We start from the raw sequence: 23,321 nt of genomic DNA on the forward strand, positions 1-23,321 counted from the left end.
ACACACCCTTATTTAAGCTGCCTTACCCACAGTCAAGATTTAGAACCCCGTGGCACAGAGTGGTAAGCTGCAGTACTGCAGTCCAAGCTCTGCGCAACGGAAGTTGGTCCCAGGTAGCCCTCTCAAGGTTGACTCAGCCTTCCATCCTTCTGAGGTCAGTAAAATGAGGACCCAGCTTGCTGGGGGTAAAGGGAAGATGACTGGGGAAGGCACTGGCAAACCACCCCGTAAACAAAGTCTGGATGTGACATCATCCCATGGGTCAGGAATGACCTGGTGCTTGCACAGGGGACCTTTACCCCCCTTTTTTCCCCCTTGAGTCAGACCATTGGTCTATCCAAGTTAGAGTTGTCTACTCGGATTGGCAGCAGCTCTCTAGGGTGTTGGAGATCTTTCCCGTCATCGACACCCTGATCCTTTCTACTGGGTGTACTGGGGATTGATAATGGGATCTTCCGCATGCAAAGCAGTGGCTCTGCCACTGAGCCGCAGGCCCTCTCCACAAAGAGAGGGAAATGGGAGACAGCAGGGAGGCTATTACCAAGAAGGCCCTGTTTATCACAACCACCCTCCTTACTTCAGCAGGTAGAGAGGGTGCAGGGCCTGAGATGTCGAATGTTAATATCACAAGGGGCAGTGATAGAGGGTCTGTTCCTCTCCCTACTTCCTGTCACAGCCAATGGGTCCTTGTGCTTATTTGGCATGTCTTTGAGCCTTTGCTGGACTTTCTCATGTTCCATGCTTATCCTATGTACACCCCAGCGGAGGATAACTCTGCACGCTTCTGACGAGGCAGATTCTGGCTAGGAAAAGCCACTGCAAACCCATCCGTCTTTCAGGCACCACAGCCCCCTTTCTCTGCTCCCCTCTCCCCCATAGTAGCTGGTCATGGCCACACTTAGGGCTCGCCCCGACACCGATGAAGGCCAAGAGGCTTTTACGGCAGCAGGAGAGCATGCCCGGCCCCAGCCGCCTGCAAGGTCATTGTGCAGTTTCCCAGGGCTCGTGGACCTGGTCTCTGCATTCAGTGGAGACCAGCTGCAGTCCATAAGCCACTTTCCTGGTTGCTTTTGTGGTGCTCAGAGACCACGGGAGGAGCTGAAGCCAGGCTTCTGGAAGGGGCACGCCTTTGCCAAGGGGCATGGCCCCCTCTCGCTGAACCGCCTGAGCATTGCTGGCTTCAGGCTGACACTGACGCCCGTCGCAGTTGACACTCTGGAAGGCTGAGGAGCGGGAAAACCGATACGCCCTGAACAGAGAAGGAGCCCCCCTAGAAGGTTTTTCTCTGCTTTCTTGCCCGGTATGAAAAAGGAAAGCTCTTCTCAAAGAGGGCTCTCTTCAGCTCTGCCCCCATTGCCCCCGGATTGCTGTAAAATTTATCCGTTCCTTAGAGGTTTGTCGGATACGTTTCCCAACAGCTTCACACGTTCCAAGTGGCAGGAGCCTTCCCCCCTTCCTTTGGGCCGACCGCGGACCTGGGCTTTAAATTTTCTAATATAAAGGGAGGTGGGGAAGCCAGTGATAACTATCACATGAAAAAAAGAGAGTGGAGGGAAACCTTCTGATTGGGAGAGGATTATTTTAAAGGCAGCACAGAGATGTCTGAACACAACCTGGAAAGCTATCGGTGGGCTAATTCAGAAGCCTTTAGCGCAAGCAGCCACAGACTGTTCACCACCCCGTACAGATAGGCCTGCTTCTCATTGAAGATGGGGGTCTCCACTACCCAACAATCCCCCCCAACCTTGAGAAATAGGAGACCACTAACTCAATCCCTTCTGATTACACACATCTTCCCCATATCAGTGGTGTCATTTCTGTATCTCACGTCCATCTAAACTTCTTCTTGGAATCATTTGGACGAACACTCACCCATGGGGCCCTAGGTCGTTTTAATAAAGTGAGATTTGACGTGGACTCATGCAAACATCCCCCCCCCCAAAAGGCATTTACTTAACAACAGCAACAACAAAATCTCTCTGCCCCAAAATGGGGCCGATACCACCCAAACCTCCCCCAAAGCAAACAAACTTGAACTAGAAGAGGATTGCAGGGAACAGAACTGCTGAGTGAGGTGAGATTCCCCCCCCCCCGCGCCTCAAATTCTGCAGTACAGTGGTATACTTAGGTGGCAGGAATTGGACCATACGAGAAAACTGGGGGGGGGGTTTCAAAAGCCAACAGGACCCCCATGGACACAGTCGATGGCCGTTTCCATCCGCTCTGGTTTATTTATTTATAAAAATGCAGATTAGCACTTCTTCCGATGCGAACAGTGACCATTTAAACGATTATCAATTATTATTTTTTAAGAAACCTATGAAAAGCAAGCATCACATCAAATGGAACAGGCCAGCCGCAAGACAAGGATGACGATAATTTTATAAAACTAGCTAAAAGAAATTTTATGCACCGAGGGTCGTGGAAGAGAAAACTCCCGTTTGCTCAGGCTCACTGCTTCTACTCCATGGGCAAAAGCGCTCACGTCCCCAGAGATGTGAGGAGTTATGGGGAGGGGAAGCGCGACCCCTTAACCACACTACTATTCATGTGGGTCGTTCTAACATGCACCTCTGGGTCTCAGATGGCACCCCCCCCCCCATGAGCAAGAAGACAAGGGAGGTTACCTTCCGTGGGATGACTGGCGGCGGGTTCCACAAACAGCTCGGCGAAGACGTGCTGTGGCAAGCGAAGTTTCTCCGCACCGGGGCTGGCTCCTGCTTATGCGGCTGGGGCGCCCAGGACGCCTGCTCTCCCCCAGGCTGGCAGCGCCACTGCCGTGCCCAGTCTGGGCACGCCGGCTCGTCCCCGGCGAGGGGCCAAGCCCACGGTCCTCCCTGGGCCCAGCGAGGCGGTGCCAGCGGGAGATGGGGCCGGAGCACCAGCTCCTGCAGGCAGACCCGCTCCTTTCTGGCGCACTCGGGACGGCTTCGGGAGAGGAGGCGGGGAGGGTGCCCACCGGAGGGGTGCCCGAGGGGGCAAGGGGGCCAGAGCCTGGCGAGGTCCCGGGGCGGGCGGGGCAGGGGGAAAAGGGGGTCCGGGAGGGGCTGGAGGGGCTGGAGGGGGGGCGGGCAGCCGAGGGGGAGGGGGGGCTGGGGGGTCCCTCCGGCCAGCGCCCCGTCCCTGGGCGGCCCGCCGCGGAGCTGTCCCTGGTGCTGAAGAGACCCTCCAAGGAGCTGCCCCTGGTGCTGAAGCGGGCCGCCCAGGAGCTGTCCGCGGTGCTGAAGCGGGCGGCTCGCCTCCGCCGCGCCGACTGCGGAGCTGGCGCGGTCGCCCTGCGGCGGCGGTGGCGGCGGGTGCTGGAAGACAGCGCCGGGGTCTCGCCGCGGCATCCCCGCCTCTCCCGGGCGCCGGTTCAATCTTTTTCTCCCCCCCGGCGGCTTCCCCCCCTCCCCGCTACCCCACCGACCCCCTGGTGGGATCCGAAAGGTCCCCTTCCCATTGGAGGGCTGGGGCGGAGCGCCGCCTCCTCCCGGCGCAGCCCCCCCCCCTTCGCCGCGCCGCCCCCTCGCCTCTTTCTCTCGAGGTGCACACGCGCAAAAATCACACCCCCTGCGATCCGGAGTAAGGGCTCCTGCGGGGTGTCGGTGGGGGGCGGGGAAGAGACTGTCCTTCATAATGCGTGATCGTTACTCTGGATGCGTTTGTCCTGTCCTCATCCTGCGCTCATTTATTCTGGTGTCCTCCAATTATGCTGGATTCCTTGAATTGTTCTGCACTCATTAGTTTATTCTGGGTTTTTTTAGTTTGGGCCCGTTACTTTATTCTCGACTGTATCTATCTATCTGTCTGTCTGTCTGTCTGTCTGCCTGCCTGCCTGCCTAAATACCTACCTACCTGTCTGTCTGTCTACCTACCTAAATGCCTGCTTGCTTGCCTGCCTGCCTGCCTGCCTGCCTGCCTCTCTCTCTCTCTCTCTCTCTCTCTCTCTCTCTCTCTCTCTCTCTCTCTCTCTATCTATCTATCTATCTATCTATCTATCTATCTATCTATCTATCTATCTATCTATTTTGCTTGAGGAATTCGTTGAGGCATTCATTTTGTTCCGAGTTAATTTCTGCATTTTGATAACAGGAATCCTTAAAGAATTTTTTATTCCAACTCTCTTTCGGGTGCCACAAGATTTTGCTGCAACAGACTGACACAGCTGCCCTTTTGCGTATCTTTTGTTTTCATCCATTTATTCGGCATTCTTTTATTTCTCCCTCCCCCACCCCCTTGCATTTTGGATTAGCTTTTTTACTCTGGCTTGATTTCATTTTTTTTAAATTCATTTCTTTACGCCACTTCCTTTCATTCCAAGTGCATTCATTTATTCTTGACTGGGGGTCGCGTTTCGAGTTGATGGATTCATCCTCTCCAGGATTAATTTCTGCATCTCCCCGCATCCATTTATTCTGCGTTGGTTCATTTATTTTTGCAACCTGGGTTGGTTCATTTATCCCGGGGTTGATTCGCTTTATGACTGTCAGCATGAAAAAGTGGCAAAGAGAATGAGACGTGGAGGGGTGTGTGCCTTTTTCCAGTTCAAATCTCACCTCGGCCACAAACTCATTAGATGAAATATCTGCACAGTAAGAAGACAATATACCTTACAGGACAGTTGCGAGGATTATAACTGGATATTGCAGGTGAAATGCTTTCAACAAAGCTTTATGCAAAAGCTAAAGATGATAGGAAGAAAGTGGATTCCTTTGAAATGTGGCATTGGAGGAGAGTGTTACGGATACTGTGGACTGCCAAAAAAAAAAAAATCAGTGGGTTATAAATCGAATCAAGCTTGAACTGACCCTAGAAGCTAAAATGACTAAACTGAGCCTATTGTACTTTGGTCACATTATGAGAAAAAGTAACTGGAAAAGACAATCATGCCAGGAAAAGTGGGAGGCAGCAGGAAAAGAGGAAGACCCAACAAGGGATGGACTGACTCTGTAAAGGAAGCCACAGCCCTCAGTTTGCAAGACCCGAGCAATGCTGTTTAAGATAGGATGTTTCGGAGGACATTGATTGATAGGGTCGCCATGAGTCAGAAGCGACTTGATGGCACTTAGCACACACACAAACCAGCTTCTAACATTCTCTGTATTCATCTTGTGTCAATTGAATTATTCTTTTTTCCACACTAATTAATCCAGTTAAGTTTGGAACAGTTGATGACTGGGGGGGGGGATGTAAACTGGGGAGGCAGGAATGGTATATTTACTAAAAAAATAAATATTTTGAAGGAGTTGCTACAACCTCTGTTTTTATTTTTCACATCTAGGCAAAAGGCTGTGGAAATTTACAGGCAGAGCAGTGAAAGCCTGCCCTGCCCTGCCCTGGATAGTCCAGGCTAGCCTGATCTCATCAGATCTCAGAAGCTGAGCAGGGTCAGCCCTGGTGAGTACTTGGATGGCAGACCACCAAGGAATACCAGGGTTGCTGTACAGAGGCAGGCAATGGCAAACTACCTCTGTTAGTCTCTTGTCTACTGGGTTGCCAGCTGAGACCTGACAGCACTTTACCCACACACGGCAAAAGCTGGATTGCTATTTTACTCTCACTTCATGGCTCTTCTGCCTGCTATCAAGAGATAGACTGCTCTTACAAATGGAGGTTCCACTCAGCCCCCATGCCTAGTAGCCATTGATGGAACTCTCCTCCTCCTTGTCCTCCAATAACTTGCTGAATAAGAAGAAGAAGAAGAAGAAGAAGAAGAAGAAGAAGAAGAAGAAGAAGAGGAGGAGGAGGAGGAGTTGGAGTTGGTTTTTATATGCCAACTTTCTCCACCACTTAAGGGAGACTCAAACTGGCTTACAATCACTTTCCCTTCCCCTCCCCACAACAGACACCCTGTGAGGAAGGTGGGGCTGAGTGTCAGGATCCTGACTGTCTCTTCAGGGTCCTGACTGTCCTGTGCCTGGCTCTGTCAAGTACCAGGTCATGTGAGTTCATTTCTCTGTGAAGTGTTTAACTGTCAGACAGGCTCTTGACATGAGTTAGGCCCATTGCTGTTCTCATGTCTCATTTGGGTTTCATTTCTTTGAACTCCCCTCTCCCATCCTCCCTCCCTGCTCCGGCCTTGAGCCCCTTACAGGCCTCTCAGTGTTATGGGTGGTTCACTCTACTAGGCGCTGTTATCTTCTTGTTCCCAAGCAGCATAGCTCTGCACCTGGGTGGGTGTCATGCTTAAAATTATGCCTTGTAGTTTTGTCCACCATTAGCAGCTTTGAATCCATGTAGTGCTCATGCTGTGTTCCTACGTGCTCTTCAATAAATGTTTACCTGCTTCATACTCATCTGTCTGAGCAAGTGACTTATTGGGATTGCTGAGGGCAGCTGACGAACCTCACATTAAGCTGCTAATCACTTTGCTCCGGTCTCCGCTCTCATCCCGACGTGCGGGTGGCTATGGCGGGGAATGGAGATGGCAAGAAGGAGGAGGACAAGACAGTGCCACCGGATGGAACGATGCTGGGTGAGCCCAATCCTGACTCCAAGATGAACAAGCCGGTGGGGGAAAAGCCGAGTGGCTCTGGCTCTGGCGCGCAGCCCAAGCCCCCCCCCCGCTTTAGCTCCTGGCTGGAATCCCCCCGGGGCTGGACGTCGGGGATGGACACCCGGCCCCAGCGGCAAGGATTCATGGGCACACTGTTTGAGGATGACCCGGCCTGAAGGGAAGCGATCCTGCGGCATGAGTTGGAAGAGGAACGCCGTCAGCTTTGCTTTGAGAAGGAGGAGATGGCAGAAAGGATGAATGCCATGCAAACCCTGATGGAAGAGATGTCGCATGAGTTGGGTGACTTACGGCGGCAGCCCCAACAGCCTTCGGGGGGCCAACCGGTTCAACCACCGCCGCCACCTCTGCCGCCACCACCGGGCTCGCCGGGTCCAGCGCCCCCACCTCGAAGGGAGTTGAAAGTGATATTTGATGGGTTGAGTGACCTGTTGTCTTATTTTTTGATCCAAGTGGATGTGTTCATGCATGAATAGGGAGCGACCTTCCCCTCGGACGAGAGCCGGGTTCACTATGTTGCTTCGCTGCTTCAAGGAGAGGCAGCGGCGTGGGTGGTGCAACAATACGAACTGCGCTCTCGAGTTTTGGGAAGCCTGGATGACTTCATGGTGGCCCTCCGTAACCGGTTTGAGGACCCACATCGGGGGGGGGGGGGACGGGCCAAGATGGCTCTTTTGCAATTGCACCAAGGGACTAAGTCGGTGGTGCAGTATGCAGTTCCAGTTACTATCAAGTAAGATTTTGGACTGGAGTGAAGCCACCCGAGTGCAGTATTTTCGGGAAGGGCTCAACCCTGACCTGCAGCATTGGGCCTTTATGCAGGGAGGGTTGGGTGCGGCATGCTGCTGACATCGAAAACCGTAGACAGTTGTTGCAGCTCTCGAGGCAACATACTGCATTGGAAACCAAGCCCCGTGGAGAAAGGCCTGGTGCCCCAAAAGACTTTCGCTCCGGGATCAGAGGGGGGCTGTCAGCGACGGAACGAAACAAATGTTTTCAGAGTGGAGCCTGTCTTGTTTGCGGAGGCTTGGGGCATTTTGCTGCCCGTTATCCGTCTTGGGTCGAGAAACTGGTCTCAACCCAGCCAGCGGCAGTGGAACCGGAAAAGGCCCGCGCTGAGGGACAAGCCCGCAGCAGAAGCGCCCCGCCGGGACGACGAGGGACACCCACGGCTCTGCAGCTGCAACCGGGGCCAGAACTGACGCAAGCTTCCGGCTCATCAGAGCCGTGGATTACAAACCAAGCCACTGGCTCCTTGGAGCCGTGGATTACAAACCGTGCCTCCTCCTCCAGTGAGGAGGACGAGTGGAGCCCGCCGGCAAAAAACGCCATCGGTCTGCTGTAAAAGGGGCTCCTCAGCAGGCCGTCTCAGATCCTAAGAAGGGAGCTTCGGTGATGGTAAGCGATCATGAAGACAATGTGTACATTGAGGTAGCCATTGCATTGCCGAAGGGGGGGCCAGTATTGTGAGTACCGGCCCTAGTTGATTCCGGCTGTGCTCGGACTTTAATGAATGAAGAGACTGCCAATAAGTTACGGGTGAAGAAGGTGGAATTACCTGCACCCATTCAGTTTGCCCAGATGGACTGTAGTGATTTTAAGGGAGGGCAGGTTACGCATAGGACTGCCCGAGTCACCTTGGGAGTTGGGGAACATTGGGAACAACTCCATTTCACTATAGCCCCCTCAGTTAAATATCCCATTGTGTTGGGAATGAACTGGTTACATGGTCATAGTCCTGCCATAGACTGGAAAGCCCGGACTTTTTTATTACATTTGCTCAAGCCCAGTGTGAGCGGCACAGAAGGGAAGTGGCATTCAAGGGGCAAGGGGCAGCATTGCAAGAGCAGCCGCTCCCAGAGGCTCCACCGCCTCAGCTCCCCATGGAATATGCTCAGTTTGCCGATGTGTTTGATGTACGTGAGTGTGATGAATTGTCCCCCCATCGAGCCACTGACTGTGCCATTGAAGTTGTAGGAGAGGGCAAACTCACCAAAGGGAAGATTTACCCTATGAGCCCTAAATAAAAGGCAGTGTTACGAGACTATTTAGACACCAACTTGGCAAGGGGATTTATCCGCCCGTCCTCTGCGCCTCACTTGGCACCCGCTTTCTTCGTTAAGAAAAAGACTGGGGATTTGAGTCTCTGCATAGATTTCCGCAGACTCAATGCGGTCACTCAGACTAATGCCTACCCCCTTCCTCTCATTCCAGATCTGCTCGCTCAGTTGAAGGAAGGCTGTATTTTTACTAAACTTGACTTAGTGGAAGCATACCATCGTATTAGAATCAGAGAAGGTGACGAACATAAGACAGCCTTCTCCAGTTGTTTTGGAATGTTTGAATATCTGGTCATGCCATTTGGCTTGATGAGGGCTCCGAGTGTCTTCATGCAGATGATTAATGAAGGGTTACATGACTTATTGTTCCAAGGAGTGATTGTTTATTTAGACAATATTTTAATTTACACCAAGACCATGGAAGAAGATGTGGCCTTGGTGAAAGAAGTGTTACGCCAGTTGCATACTCACAGATTGTACGCTAAAGTTTCCAAATGTGACTTTCATCAGCTTTCAATATGTTTCATTACATTTCTGGGATATATAGTGTCACATCAAGGGCTTGCTATGGATCCTGAGAAAGTTCGGGAAGTAGTAGAGTGGGAAGTCCCCTCTACCCGCAAACAGCTGCAACAATTTCTCGGGTTCGCCAATTTCTACCGCAACGTTATTCCTAACTTTGCGCAAACAGCTTTGCCTCTGACTTCCTTGTTACGGACAAAAGGTAAAGGACCTGCAGCTGCGCTACCGTCAGCCAAATTACAGTGGGGTCCAGATTGTCAACAAGTGTTTGATTTATTAAAAGAGTTGTTCACTTCTGAGCCAGTGTTGAAACACCCTGATTGTGAAAAACCTTTTATTGTACAGGTGGATGCTTCAGACGTAGCTATGGGGGGGGCACTTCTCCAAAGGGACGAAGGTGGCCAGCTACAACCATGTGTGTATTTCTCTAAAACATTTTCTCAAGCAGAACTCAATTGGGCTATATGGGAAAAGGAGGTGGCAGCAGTAAAACATGCCCTCTCGATTTGGAGACATTTTCTGGAAGGGCTTGACGAGTAGGGCTGTTGAAAAAAACATTCGGTACAGTTCAGCTTTGGCAAAATTCGGCCCTTTTAAATTCGGGCCGTGCCGAAGTCCAAACTCCCCCACTTTGGATCCGCGAAATTCGGCGCGAGATCCGGAGTTCGGGGGAAAATTTGGGCCCCCCGTGCACCTTCACGGGGCTTCCCTGAAGGCGTGGGGGGCCCTTTAAACAGATCTGCGCCTCCCAGCTGTTAGACGCAGATCTGTTTCCCCCCCACGTGCCTTCAGGGGTCTTCCCTGAAGGCACACGGGGGGGGGGTCCTTTAAACAGATCTGTGCCTAACAGCTGGGAGGCGCAGATCTGTTTCCCCCCCGTGCCTTCAGGGGAATTTCCTGAAGGCGAGCGGGGGGGGGCTTTAAACAGATCTGCGCCTAACAGCTGGGAGGTGCAGATCTGTTCCCCCCCCCTGCGCGCCTTCAGCAAAGCCCCGTGAAGGCGCACGGGGGGGGGAGCCTGACGGTTATGCTGCTGCGCCAAACCCCAAATTTGCCGAATGTATTTGCCGAATACCCCGAAGTCGGGGAATTCGGCTCCCCCATTTCCCACCTTTTTTTATATTCGGTTCATCCCGAACCGAAAACCACCAAATCGGGGGAAATTCGGCATTTTTTCAGTTCAGGACGAACTGAATCGACAGCCCTATTGACGAGCCTTTTTAGGTCCAGACCGATCACAAAAATCTAGAGGCGTTAAAAGGGGCTAGGAAGCTGTCCGCCAATCAGGTTCGTTGGGCGCAATTCTTTGCCAAGTTCCGGTTTGTGTTGAAACATGTCCCTGGAAAAGAAAACTGTTTGGCAGATGCATTGTCCCGACTCCCCTAATACTGTGGTCAAATAGATCGACCGGTGGATTCGTTATTCACCCCGGAACAACGGGGGGAGGTGCCGGGATTGGCCGTGCTTACTCGTGCGCAGAGCTGAGTGGAGCATTCAGACTCAGCAAGCGGACTCCCAGAAGCTTTCTGCTCGAGAGTAGCCGAAGCCGTGCACCAGGAAGAAAAGGACAAAAAGCTCCCTCAAACCATTACTCACCGGGGGGAGTTGTGGTTTAATGGGGTAAAAATGTATGTGCCAGAGATTATAAGGAGAGAAGTGTTAGAGATGGCTCATGGAGCAAAACCCACGGGACATTTTGGTTTTGTCAAATCTTTGCATTTATTGAGACGTCAGTTTTGGAGGCCAGGCATGAGAACGGATATGGACCTGTTTGTGCGCAGTTGCCCCACCTGCGCAACTTCTAAAAGACTCATGGGAAAAACCCCTGGACTTCTTAAGCCCATAGAAGTCCCATCCGTTTCCTGGGAAGTCATTGCCATGGACTTTATTACGGATCTCCCCCCCAGTCGGGGAAAGACGGTACTGTGGGTGGTGACGGACTTGTTTTCTAAGCAAGTACATTTTGTTCCATGTTCAGACTTACCGACGGCCCAAAAGTTGGCACGTATGTTTGTTACTCACGTGATGAAATATCATTCTTTTTCACGCAAGATAATTTCTGACAGAGGTTCACAATTTGTAGCTAAGTTCTGGAAAGCGTTTTTAAAACTCATGGGGGTGGAACAAGGGTTGTCTTCAGCACATCACCCTCAGACAGATGGACAAACGGAAAGTGTTAATTCTGTGTTAGAATGCTATTTGTGCTGTTATGTGAACTATCATCAGGATGATTGGGTTGATTTGCTGCCTTTTGCTGAATATGCTTACAATAATGCCCCTCATTCGTCCACAGGATATAGTCCGTTCCATGTGGTAAATGGCAGAGACTTAGGACCCTTTGGAAACGTGGATGTACTCCAGGAAGAAGGGGTCACAAGGGAAGTGGGTGATTGGGTACAGGTGGTGCAAAACACGTGGCCATGGCTTCAGAAGAATCTGGAGCGAGCTAAACGCAAATATAAAGAACAAGCGGATAAACACCGTTCTCAGGGGGGGGATTTTAATGTGGGGGACCAGGTCTATTTGTCCACCAAACATTTGTGATCCCTAAGACCATGTAAGAAATTAAGTGACAAATATGTGGGTCCATATATCATCACCAGAGTGATCAATGAAGTGGCTGTGGAGCTGGCACTGCCCAAAGCTCTCAGGGGCGGACACCCAGTGTTTCACATCAGTCTACTTAAACCATATGTCACTGCTCCCCCGTTCCACCCAGAACCTAAGCCTGAGGTACCAACAGTGGTGGTGGGGGGGAAATGCATCTTGAAGTGTCTAAAATTCTGGATTCTAAACTGATGAAGGGAAAGCTGTTCTATTTGGTCCGGTGGAAACACCTTGGATTTGGTCATGATGAATGGGTAGCGGCTCTTCATGTAGCAGCTCCTCATCTGGTTCGGCAATTTCATGAAGAGTACCCCCAAAAGCCTCGCCCTGCTGCGGATGTGGGAGGGGGGTCTTAAGGGGGGCAGAATGTCAGGATCCTGACTGTCTCTTCAGGGTCCTGACTGTCCTGTGCCTGGCTCTGTCAAGTACCAGGTCATGTGGGTTCATTTCTCTGTGAAGTGTTTAACTGTCAGACAGGCTCTTGACATGAGTTAGGCCCATTGCTGTTCTCATGTCTCGTTTGGGTTTCATTTCTTTGAACTCCCCTCTCCCATCCTCCCTCCCTGCTCCGGCCTTGAGCCCCTTACAGGCCTCTCAGTGTTATGGCTGGTTCACTCCCTTGCTTTCTACTAGGCGCTGTTATCTTCTTGTTCCCAAGCCATGTAGCTCTGCACCTGGGTGGGTGTCATGCTTAAAATTATGCTTTGTAGTTTTGGCCGCCATTAGAAGCTTTGAATCCGTGTAGTGCTCATGCTGTGTTCCTACGTGCTCTTCAATAAACGTTTACCTGCTTCATATTGATCTGTCTGATCAAGTGACTTATTGAGATTGCTGAGGGCAGCTGACGAACCTCACACTGAGAGAGTGTGACTAGCCCAAGGTCACTCAGCTGGCTTCATGTGTAGGAGTGGGGAAACAAACCCAGTTCACCAGATTAGCCTCTGCTGCTCATGTGGAGGAACAGGGAATCAAACCCAGTTCCCAGATCAGAGTCCACCGCTCCAAACCACCACTCTTAACCACTATACCACTTATGTCCATTGCTACATCATGTGGTAATGAGTTCCGTAGATTAATTAAAAACATAAGAACCTAATTCTGCATTACATGAACAAGGATCTCCTTTAGCTGGTCCAAGATCATTTGCCCATGAATATCACTGGCTTCCATTCTTCCCCCCATTACCATAGGTGCTCAAGAGGGAGAAAATCCATCCACCTGCTCCACAGTGATTTTGTAAACCCTTACAAGTCGTAAAGCGTCCAAGACTTTAGCCTTTCCTCACAGGAAAGGGCTCTAAGCCCTCCCTTTCATTTAGCACCCTAATCATTCTTCCTCCAAAGAGTCAGGTCCTATTTGCGAGAATGCAAAAAGAAGCAAAGAGATTTTGTTGCACTGCTCCCCCACCCCACAGTGTTCTGGTAGCAGAATGCTTGAAAGGCATTGACAGAGGGGGGGAACCATCTCCGTTCCCTCTCCCAACCACCCAGGAAACAGATGTGCAGCCAACATCATCTAGCAATGGAAACCGCTGCTGAATTTGCAGGGCCTCCCCCCCACCCCCGCATACTTTTAGAGTTGTGTCATATTGTGGGCAGACTCCAGCACACCGCCATGCCTTGGGACATGACCAAAACAGCTCTCCAGATCTTTGAACGTTCATTACTTTTCTACATAGGGATGATGATGAAGAAGAAGAGTGGGTTTTTATATGCCAACTTTCTCTACCAATTAAGGGAGAATCAAACCGGCTTCCCTTCCCCTCTCCACAACAGACACCCTGTGAGGTAGGTGGGGCTGAGAGAGCTTGAAGAGAGCTGTGGCTAGCCCAAGGTCACCCAGCTGCCTTCATGTGTAGGAGCAGGGAAACAAATCCAGTTCACCAGGTTAGACTCCACTGCTCATGTGGAGGAGGGGGGAATCAAACCTGGTTCTCCAGATCAGAGTCCACTGCTCCAAACCACCGCTCTTAACCACTACCCCATGCTGGCATGTAGGGATGTGGTACTGCATGGGCCAAATGAAAGAGGCAAGTCCCTGCCCCAGAGGAGGTTACAATCACCATGTTCCCAACCGAGTAGCACAACAGACCAAACATTACAGCACGGTAAAAGGTAAAGGGTTCTGTGGAGTCGCAACTGACTCATGGTGACCCGGCAAATTTCTGCCTCATGAGCAGGAGGTGAGCAGAGAGGGTTTGCCATGGCCTTCCTCTGCAGAGCCTTACTTGGTGGTCTCCCATCCAAGTACCAACCGTGCTTAGCTTCCAAGCTCCAATGAAATTGGGCTGGTGTGATTGCAGTGGTACTTATAATTAATTCACAGCAATTTTCCTCCAGGCCAAATTGGTCAGGGATCCTGGATTTTTTTTTTTTTGCCATCTTCTGGGCATGGAGTAGGGGATACTGGGGGTGTAGGGGGGAGGTAGTTGTGAATTTCCTGCATTGTGCAAGGGGTTGATGACCCTGGTGGTCCCTTCCAACTCTTTGATTCTATGAATTGGTCACAGGAAGTTACAGCACTATAAGCAAGATATAATTCACTGCACTGGGGGCGGGCTTGTAGGATCAGATCAAAAATCCATCTCACCCAGCATCCTGCTGCCTCACAGTAGCCAACAACATGCTCCTGGGAAGCCCACAAGAAAGGAGGGAGATGACACCCGCCACACCATTTGCTTCCACCTAAAAATCAATATTTGGAGATATACTGCCCCTGAACATGGAGGCTCCCCTTAGCTATTATGACCAGCAGTGATTGATAGACCTCTTCTCCACGAGATATTTGCCCAGCTCTCTTTTTAAAAGAGCAGAAGTATTGTCAAAGCTGGACTGGACCGAGGATGGCTCGCTTAACTCTGCACCATGTTTCCAACAGTGGCTAGTCAGATGTCCCAGTCTGAAGCTGAAGGGTAGATGAGAGCCAGCATGGTGTAGTGGTTAAGAGTGGTGTTTTGGAGTGGTGGACTCTGATCTGGAGAACCGGGTTTGATTCCTCACTCCTCTACATGAGCGGTGGAGGCTAATCTGGTGAACTGGATTTGTTTCCCCACTCCTACACACGAAGTCAGCTGGGTGACCTTGGGCAAGTTGCAGCTCTGTTAGAACTCTCTCAGTCCCACCTACCTCACAGGGTGTCTCTTGTGGGGAGGGGAAGGGAAGGTGATTGTAAGCCGGTTTGAGTCTCCCTTAAGTGGTAGAGAAAGTTGACTTATAAAAACCAACTCTTCTTCTTCTGATGGCCATCCCTGCTTGTTTCTTCCCAGTCAATGTAACTGACAGCCAGCCATTATACCTTTATACCAAGAAAGACTGCTTCTTGACATGGAGATTCCATTAAGTTATCTTGACTAGCAGCTCTTGGTAGACCTCCCCTCCTCTTGGTGGGTCAGACCAAGAGTCCAACTAATTTTACATCCAACCAGCAGGGCACAAAGGCAATAGCTCTTCCCTTGTTGACTGGTCCACAGTGCATGGCACACAAAGGTAGGCTGCCTCGGAACATGGAAGCTCTGTTTATCCACCATGACTCATTGCTGTGGATGGATCTATTCTCTTCCTCCACGGATCTCCTTTCCATCCAGTGATCCAGCACCACTTATTTATTTAACAATTTGTACCTTGCTTTCTAATCGTACTCCATGCAACTTCCAATGAATCAATACAAACACTACAACAAAGCACATAGAAACATAGCAACGATAGAAGTGATTCATACAAATTTTAGAATAATAGAATCATAGAGTTGGAAGGTACCACCAAGTTCATCTAGTCCAACCCCCTGCACAATGTAGGAAATTCACCACTACCTCCCCCCTCCACACCCCCAGTGACCCCTACTCCATGTCCAGAAGATGGCCAAGATGCCCTCCCTCTCATCATCTGCTTAAGGTCATAGAATCAGCATTGCTGACAGATGGCCATTTAACCTCCTCTTAGAAACCTCCAGGGAAGGAGAGCTTACCACCTCCCGAGGAAGCCTGTTCCACTGAGGAACCGCTCTAACTGTTAGAAAATACTTCCTAATGTCTAGACGGAAACTCTTTTTATTTAATTTTAACCCGTTGGTTCTGGTCTGACCTTCTGGGGCAACAGAAAACTCGGCACCCTCCTCTCTATGACAGCCCTTCAAGTACTTGAAGATGGTTATCATATATTTTGGCCCAGTCAAGAAGTGTGCTAATTTGTTAGACCCAAATCAACAGCGGACCAGGGCTTCTCGAAATCCCTCTGCAGAAGCCCACGAAAATGTAACTGTTTTATGCACCTCTTCTGGCAGACCCTTCTGTAGGGCAGGGGTCACCAGCAAAAAGCCACTGTTCCCTTTGAGGTGGACAACCCTCCCAGAAAGAGGGAATCTCTCAGCAATCCTTGGGCTGAGCAAAGATGGCAGGCAGATCGAGATGGGGAGCAAGAGATCCCTCAAGGATGTCGGTTCCAGGTTATACCAGACTTTACAGACAAAAAGGACATTTTGAATTGAACCGAGAAACAGACCAGCATCCAGCGCAAGTGCTGTATCCTCATGGATAGGGTTTACAACAGACTTGAAGAAAGCAAAATGCCCTGTTCCTTGAACATAGGCTCAAAGTGCAGAAATGGGCAACTGGATCTTCTCATGCATGGTGGTAAATGACATCCTATCAAGCGAGGGGCTATGGCTCAGTGGTAGAGCATCTGCTTGGCATGCAGAAGGTCCAAGGTTCAATCCCCGGCATCTCCAGTTAAAGGACCATGTGAGTAGGTGATGGGAAAGACCTCTGCCTGAGACCATGGAGAGCCGCTGCTGCTCTGAGTAGACAATACTGACTTTGATGGACCAAGGGTCTGGTTCAGTATAAGGCAGCTTCATGTGTTCATGTGTCTATTGAAAGGACAGGACGTTTTCTTCCAGGCCTGTTAGCAACCCCACATGGGCCAGACCCCCAATCCTACTGCAAAACTAAGCTGCTGTGTTGCACAAATCTGAGTTCAAGGACAGACACATGTAAAGCCCCTTACAGTGAATGTAAGAACAGCTGTGCTGGATCGGACCAAAGGTCCAGCTAGTCCAGTGTCCTGTTTTATACCGTGACCGAGCAGACAGCCTCAAAAGCTGACATGCAAGGCATGGAGGACCAAGCCTGCCTTTCTTGTTGCCCCCACCCCCACAAGCAAATGGTATTCCAAGGTAGACTCTCTTTGGTCTTGGAGGTTCCATTTAGCCTGTGTGACAAATAGCCATTGAGGCACCTCTCCTATATAAGAACATATGAAAAGCCATGCTGGATCAGGCCAAGGCCCATCAAGTCCAGCAGTCTGTTCACAAGACGACTGCAGCAGCATTATCCTGTCTATGTCCCACAGCACCTAATATAGTAGGCATGCTCCTCTGATTTTAGAAATAAGGGGTATGTATCATTACTAGTATTCACTTTGACTAGTAGCCATGGATAGCTCTATCCTCCACGAACGTGTCCACTCTCCTCTTATAGCCTTCCTAGTTGGCAACCATCACCACATCCTGGGGCAGGGAGTTCCACAATTTAACTATGTGTTGGGTGAAGAAAAATTTCCTTTTATCTGTTTTAAATCTCTCACCCTCCAACTTCAGCAGATGACCCCACATCCTAGTTTTATGAAAGAGGGAGAAAAGCTTCTCCCTGTCCACTCTCTCCACACCATGCATAATTTTATAGACCTCTATCATGTCTCCCCTTCACCTCCTTCTTTCCAAGCTAAACAACCCTAAGCGTTTTAACTGCTCCTTGTAGGCCAGTTGCTCTGGCCCCCTGATCATTTTGGTTGCTCTGCTCTGCACTTTCTCAAGCTCTGCAATATCTTTTTTTAGGTGTGTTGACCAGAACTGTACACAGTATTCCAAGTGTGGTCTCGCCATAGATTTGTACAAGTTCCTTCATACATGTTTGTACAAATTCCTGTTCCATGAATGTGTCTAATCCCGTTGCAATGTCAACTAGATAGATAGTTTATTTACGGCCCTTAGCCAGATAAAACAAGAAACATGGACTAATATATTCTTACAAACAAAGAATTACAGTCCGAGTCTTATTGTGAGGGTTCCCAACCTCCCTGTGCAAACTCCATAAAATCACTTGCTCAGACGGTCATGCAGAAACAAGGAACTTTATTGGAAGCTTCAGGTTAGTATAGGCCTTACAATGGCAGAGTTGCAAGTGCTAGCAATTTCACAAAGACAGAATTATAACCCCTACAGGGAAACAGATGTCAAAAGCATGTTATGGGAATCTACGAGATAATTGTGCATGGTACAGAAACATCAAAGACCTCAGGAAGCTCGTTATTACTATCTACACACCAAGGCCATAGCTGGTGGGAGGGAGTCGGAGAGAGCAAGGGAGGAGGATGGTGGGAAGAGACATTCCAACCTGGGGCCTGCTGGACGCAGCGCCTGAACCAGAGAAAGGCAAAAGGCCTGGACTGCTTTTATGAGTCCGGGGGGGGGGGGGAGCACACAAAGCAAAAGCTTACAGACCCTTACACTTATAACACTTAAAAAGAGAAATAACAGCTGAGATACATCTGCCAATTTGCTAAGAGACTGTTTTATGGCGACGAATTTTCATCGCTGCCCTGGAAAATTTCGCAACCTGTAAAGTGATTGAAGGATTATCCCCTTGTAGGAGCATCTCAATCTTTTCTCCTGCCCTGTCAGGTCCCATTCTCAATAAGAGGGGCTCAATAAACTTAGAACGGGGTAATGTGTAAAAATTACCATTCCGCAATGTCAGCTAAACTGGTGGCCATTGCCCCATGAACACATGAACACATGAAGCTGCCTTATACTGAACCAGACCCTTGGTCCATCAATGTCAGTATTGCCTACTCAGAATGGCAGCGGCTCTCCAGGGTCTCAGGCTGAGGTCTTTTACATCACCTACTTGCCTAGGCCCTTTAACTGGAGATGCCAGGGATTGAACCTGGGACCTTCTGCCTGCCGAGCAAAGGCTCTACCACTGAGCCACAGCCCCTCCCCTTCTTTGCCAGTGAATCCCCCCCAATTAGTACTTCCTTTTGTCTGTCCTGTATCTGAGCGAGGTCAGTTTCTCGTCGTTCCCATTTTACAGATGGAGGAAGTGAGGCCGCGAACAGACTGTGCCCATTGTTGCTAAAGCCCTTTGGCTGCCGATATTTTTGGGGAGAAGTCAACTTTGTAGATAGCCAACAGCATTGCTAACCTTTGAAACAATTCAAATGGCGGCAATAACCCCAAAGCACCCTTGTCAGAAGCCACCAAAAGCGACAACATAGTGCGTGGCTTTCCAAGCCGCACAGAACTCCTCTTCAGTTCAACACCCAGCCTGAGAAGAGTTCTGTGCATCCTGGAAGCTTCTTCACTGCTTTGTGATTTACAGTTCCATTGCTGGGATAACAATGACTGAACATTTGACTGTTTCTGTGATGGAGTGGGTGGCATCCTTGGTATACTTGCCGCCCAGCATGGTGGCGGCAGTGGTTGAAAGTGCCGTCAAGTCACTGCCAACTTATGGTGACCCCGTACAGTTTTCAAGGCAAGAGACCTATTCTCTCCAGCATCACAGGAGCAGGCCTATTATATTAGGTGCTGTGGAAGCCAGGCAGGATAATGCTGCTGCAGGCATCTTGTTTATGGGCTTCTTAGAGGCACCTGGTTGGCCGCTGTGTGAACAAACTGCTGGACTCGATGGGCCTTGGTCTGATCCAGCAGGGCCTTTCTTATGTTCTTATGCCTATTCTATTAGGTGCTGTGGAACACAGGATGGTGCTGCTGCAGTTGTCTTGTTTGTTGGGCTTCCTAGAGGCCCCTAGTTGGCCACTGTGTGAACAGACTGCTGGACTTGATGGGCCTTGGTCTGATCCAGCATGGCCTTTCTTATGTGATTTTCAGTGCTACCTCATGAAAGTATCCTTGCAATGAAAGGTTTTTTAAAAAACAATACCAACATATCATGGGAAATAATGGAGAGCCAGGATAATATACCACCCTCTTCTCTGGTTTATTTGGGGTTGGGGGCAGGGGAATATACTGTGATAAGCAAATCTTTCCTTCAGTCCCAAAGGCTTCCCAGAGCGGCAGAGTTTCAAAGATCACGGCCGCGTTGTGCGCCGAACCTATTATCCGGTGTTCATTTTCAACCTGTTGCTTTTGCAAGGAGGTCTTGAGTTTTTAATAAATTTCTGCCAGAATGCATTACGGAAAAATATTTCTGCAGAGGTCAAGCCTGTGCTATGAAAGGAAGGACTCTGGGGTCTCATGAAAGAATTGTTTTACAATATTCAAGTCCCCTTCAAAAGGCAGGTTTGTGTGTGTGTGTGTGCGTGTGATTGAAGGAGGCAGCAGAACGGGGTGGGGGAATAAGAAAGACAACACGCTTAGAGTTGCTGGCCTCCAGGTGGGGCTTGGAGATCTCCCAGAATTACAAGTGATGTCCAGACAACGGAGATCCCCTGGAGGAAATGGCTGCTTTGGAGGGTGAATATGGCATTAAACCCCACTGAGATCACACCCCACCACCCCCCTCCCCAGGCTCCACCCCCCAGGCTCCACCCCCTAAATCGCCAGGAATTTCCTGACCCAGAGTTGGCAAACATACTAGGCATGGCCTTAGGACCTTCAAGATGATAACATGGTGAAAGCCAGTGTGGTGCAGTGGTTAGAGTGTTCAGACTAGGATTGGGGAGACCCAGGTTCAAATCCCCACGCTGCCATGGATGCTTGCTCAGTGGACCTTGGGCCAGTCACACACTCACAGCCTAGCCTACCTTACAAGGTTGCTGTGAGGATAAAAGGGAAAATGATGTGACCCACTCTGGCTTTTGAAATACATAAATAAATGTAAAAATGTCTTCCTGTCCCTGGAGAGGGGCTGTGGCTCAGCAGTAGAGCATCTGTTTGGCATGCAGAATGTCCCAGGTTCAATCCCTGGCATCTCCAGTTAAAGGGATTAGGTGATGTGAAAGACCCCTGCCTGAGACCCTGGAGAGCCGCTGCCAATCTGAGTAGACAATACTGATTTTGATGGACCAAGAGTCTGATTCGGTATAAGGCAGCTTCATGTGTTTGTGTGTTCACCCTTCAAAGCTAAGTTAATTAAAATGAGCACTTTCTCTACTGTGAGCGTTCAAAAGTGCTCCCCAGTTTGGATGCCACAAATCTGTATTGTTAGCAGTGGTACTTTCCTTTCATGCAAAAAGTCTGTTCCGCTATGGGAAAGCTCCATGCGCCAGAGGAAAATGTCACCTCTAGGGGAACAGATCTATGAGATCCAACCCATTTTCTTGTTGAAATCCTTCCAATACCCTTGCAAGGTAGCTCCTTATTATAATCCCTTCTCTGCAAATGGGAGGGGGACGGGGCTGAGACATAAATGGCTTCCCAAAGGTCACCTTGTGACTTCGCGTGACTCTCTTCCCCTGCCACCCAGACACATCGTTTCCTTTGTAGCCTTTTATCAAACTCAAGGTAATTATGCGCAGAACTGCATTAAGCTTTCTTTCGTGTGTCCTTGTGACTGATGCACATGTGAGTTTCAGCAAACCGCACGAAAAGGATCTTGCTGAATAAAGAATCCTTTCCCTCGCCATTGACGACAGGCAAATAACACACTGCAAAGAAAATTCTCGCTGCCTCCACGCATGGGATGAAACGAAGATCTAACCCTGTTTAAAGGCACGTCAAGATTTGTTTTTCAAGGCTTCATCCATGTGCATAATTAACATTTGATATCTAACTCTGAGAATGGGGAAAAATGCTTCCCAGAGAGTTGGTTGGATCCAGCAAATTCATTCCACCAGCTGTGGAGCTCTCCTCTAGAGCAAGGACTCCTTGTGCCTCGGGGGAAGATTCCTTGGAGGAGGAGGAAGAGGAAGAGGAAGAGGAAGAAGAAGTAGTAGTAGTAGTAGTAGTGGTGGTGGTGGTGGTGGAGGAGGAGTTGGAGGAGTTGGAGTAGGTTTTTATATGCCAACTTTATCACTTAAGGGAGAATTAAACCAGCTTACAATTGCCTTCCTTTCCCCTCACCACAACAGACACCCTGTGAGGTAGGTGGGGCTGAGAGAGCTCCAAGAGACCTGTGACTAGCCCAAGGTCACCCAGCTGGATTCATGAGATGAAGAAGAAGAGGAAAAGGAAAAGTTGGTTTTTATATGCTGACTTTCTCTACCACTTAAGGGAGACTCAAACCAGCTTACATCACCTTCTCTTCCCCTCCTCACAACAGACTCCCTGTGAGGTAGGTGAGGCTGAGAGAGCTCCAACAGAGCTGTAACTTGCCCAAGGTCACCCAGATGGCTTCATGTGTAGTAGCAGGGAAACCAATCCAGTTTACCATCTTAGCATCTGCTGCTTACGTGGAGGAGTGGGGATTCGAACCCACTGCTCCAAACCTCCGTTCTTAACCACTACACCATGCAACGAGACAAAGAGGTGTGACCAACCACACGCATGTGGCCCTCTGCTCAAAATTAAGAGATAACAACCAACAGAACTGCCCATCAGTTCCACTGTGGAAACAAAGACTGAGAAATTTGGCTCTCCAAAATCTGGACAGGAATTTGAAGGAGGAGAGTTTTAAGTGTCAGAGATCTACAAGGCAGGCGTTTTTCTTTGCAGGGATAGAAATAATTCACAACTGATATTGGGCTGATTTCCTCAACTCTACTCATACACAACTCTCACCGTATACATATTCAGAGAGCGAGTTGAAGAGATCAGGGAATCCAAATTGGTTTCCTGGGGTGCTTCATGCTACATACTTGTGAATGTTAAAGTGATGAGGAATTTACCCGAGGCCACTGAACATGGTTATGTTCTAAGCAGCATCGATGTTTCCAACCCTTTACACAGCACATAGCTACTGCACAAAATGTCCTCCTTTCTTTTTCTTTTGTTAGGTGGTGGGTCTCCTAGATTTCATGCCACTGTTTTAAGCTGGAAACTGTTTATGGCTTTGGAAAGAAAGGCCATCGATCGCAATAGCAAACTAATAGGGAAGCAAAATGAAAATGGCTCCTGCCCCCATGGAATCTTCATCTAAACTCCAACTGTGGACTAGGGATGAAAGGAGAGGACAAGAATGAGGGAAGAATATTAACCAGTGAAAGACAGTATCGGCTAAGCTGCATATCATGAGTCTGGGCTCATTGATGCATGGGTACCTTCACTCATGTTCACCCCCTGTCTGTCTCGGTTGTTCCTTGGAGTTATGCATGAGTTTTCTGTACATTAGAGGTGACCTCGCTGCCAGACCTCAAAAATCCTGGACCTTGCCGTCCCTCTGTTAACCCAATTCTTCCCTCTCCCCTTAACTCAGCCCGGGTGAAATCCTGTGCATAAGGCAAAGTGCCGGACATGCAAGCTTGGTTTCTCTCACAGCCAATTACAAAGCAGTGTGTAAAGAGGCAGGGATTCAAATGCTTCCTGCTTCCTCAGGACTCTTTCTGAGCAGAAGAAAGGCTTTTTAAAACCAAGGGTTGGATTTCTCCCCCCTTCCTTTCAGATTGCTTCGTTTTTTGTTTTTTTGTTGTTAAAATGTTTTTTCATGCGACAATTGGGTTTGGGGGGAATTTTCTCTCACAGTAAACACTACAAAGAAAGTCAATTACAAAGCAGCATTTCAAGGGGCGGGGACTTGATTT

At 49.5% G+C, this 23,321-nt stretch overlaps 1 protein-coding gene across 1 annotated transcript in view; it reads right to left on the minus strand.

Annotated features, from left to right (window-relative positions):
* The window catches only part of KCNN1 (potassium calcium-activated channel subfamily N member 1), a 76,326-nt gene extending 73,617 nt beyond the window's left edge, over positions 1 to 2,709 (minus strand). The window contains exon 1 of the mRNA XM_056844498.1: positions 2,628 to 2,709. The gene's annotated coding sequence lies outside the window, so the exon portion shown is untranslated. The remainder of the gene's footprint in view (positions 1 to 2,627) is intronic.
* Between the last annotated feature and the right edge of the window lie 20,612 nt (positions 2,710 to 23,321).

This window comes from Euleptes europaea, chromosome 2 (assembly GCF_029931775.1).
Source record: "Euleptes europaea isolate rEulEur1 chromosome 2, rEulEur1.hap1, whole genome shotgun sequence".
Classification (NCBI taxonomy): domain Eukaryota; kingdom Metazoa; phylum Chordata; class Lepidosauria; order Squamata; family Sphaerodactylidae; genus Euleptes; species Euleptes europaea.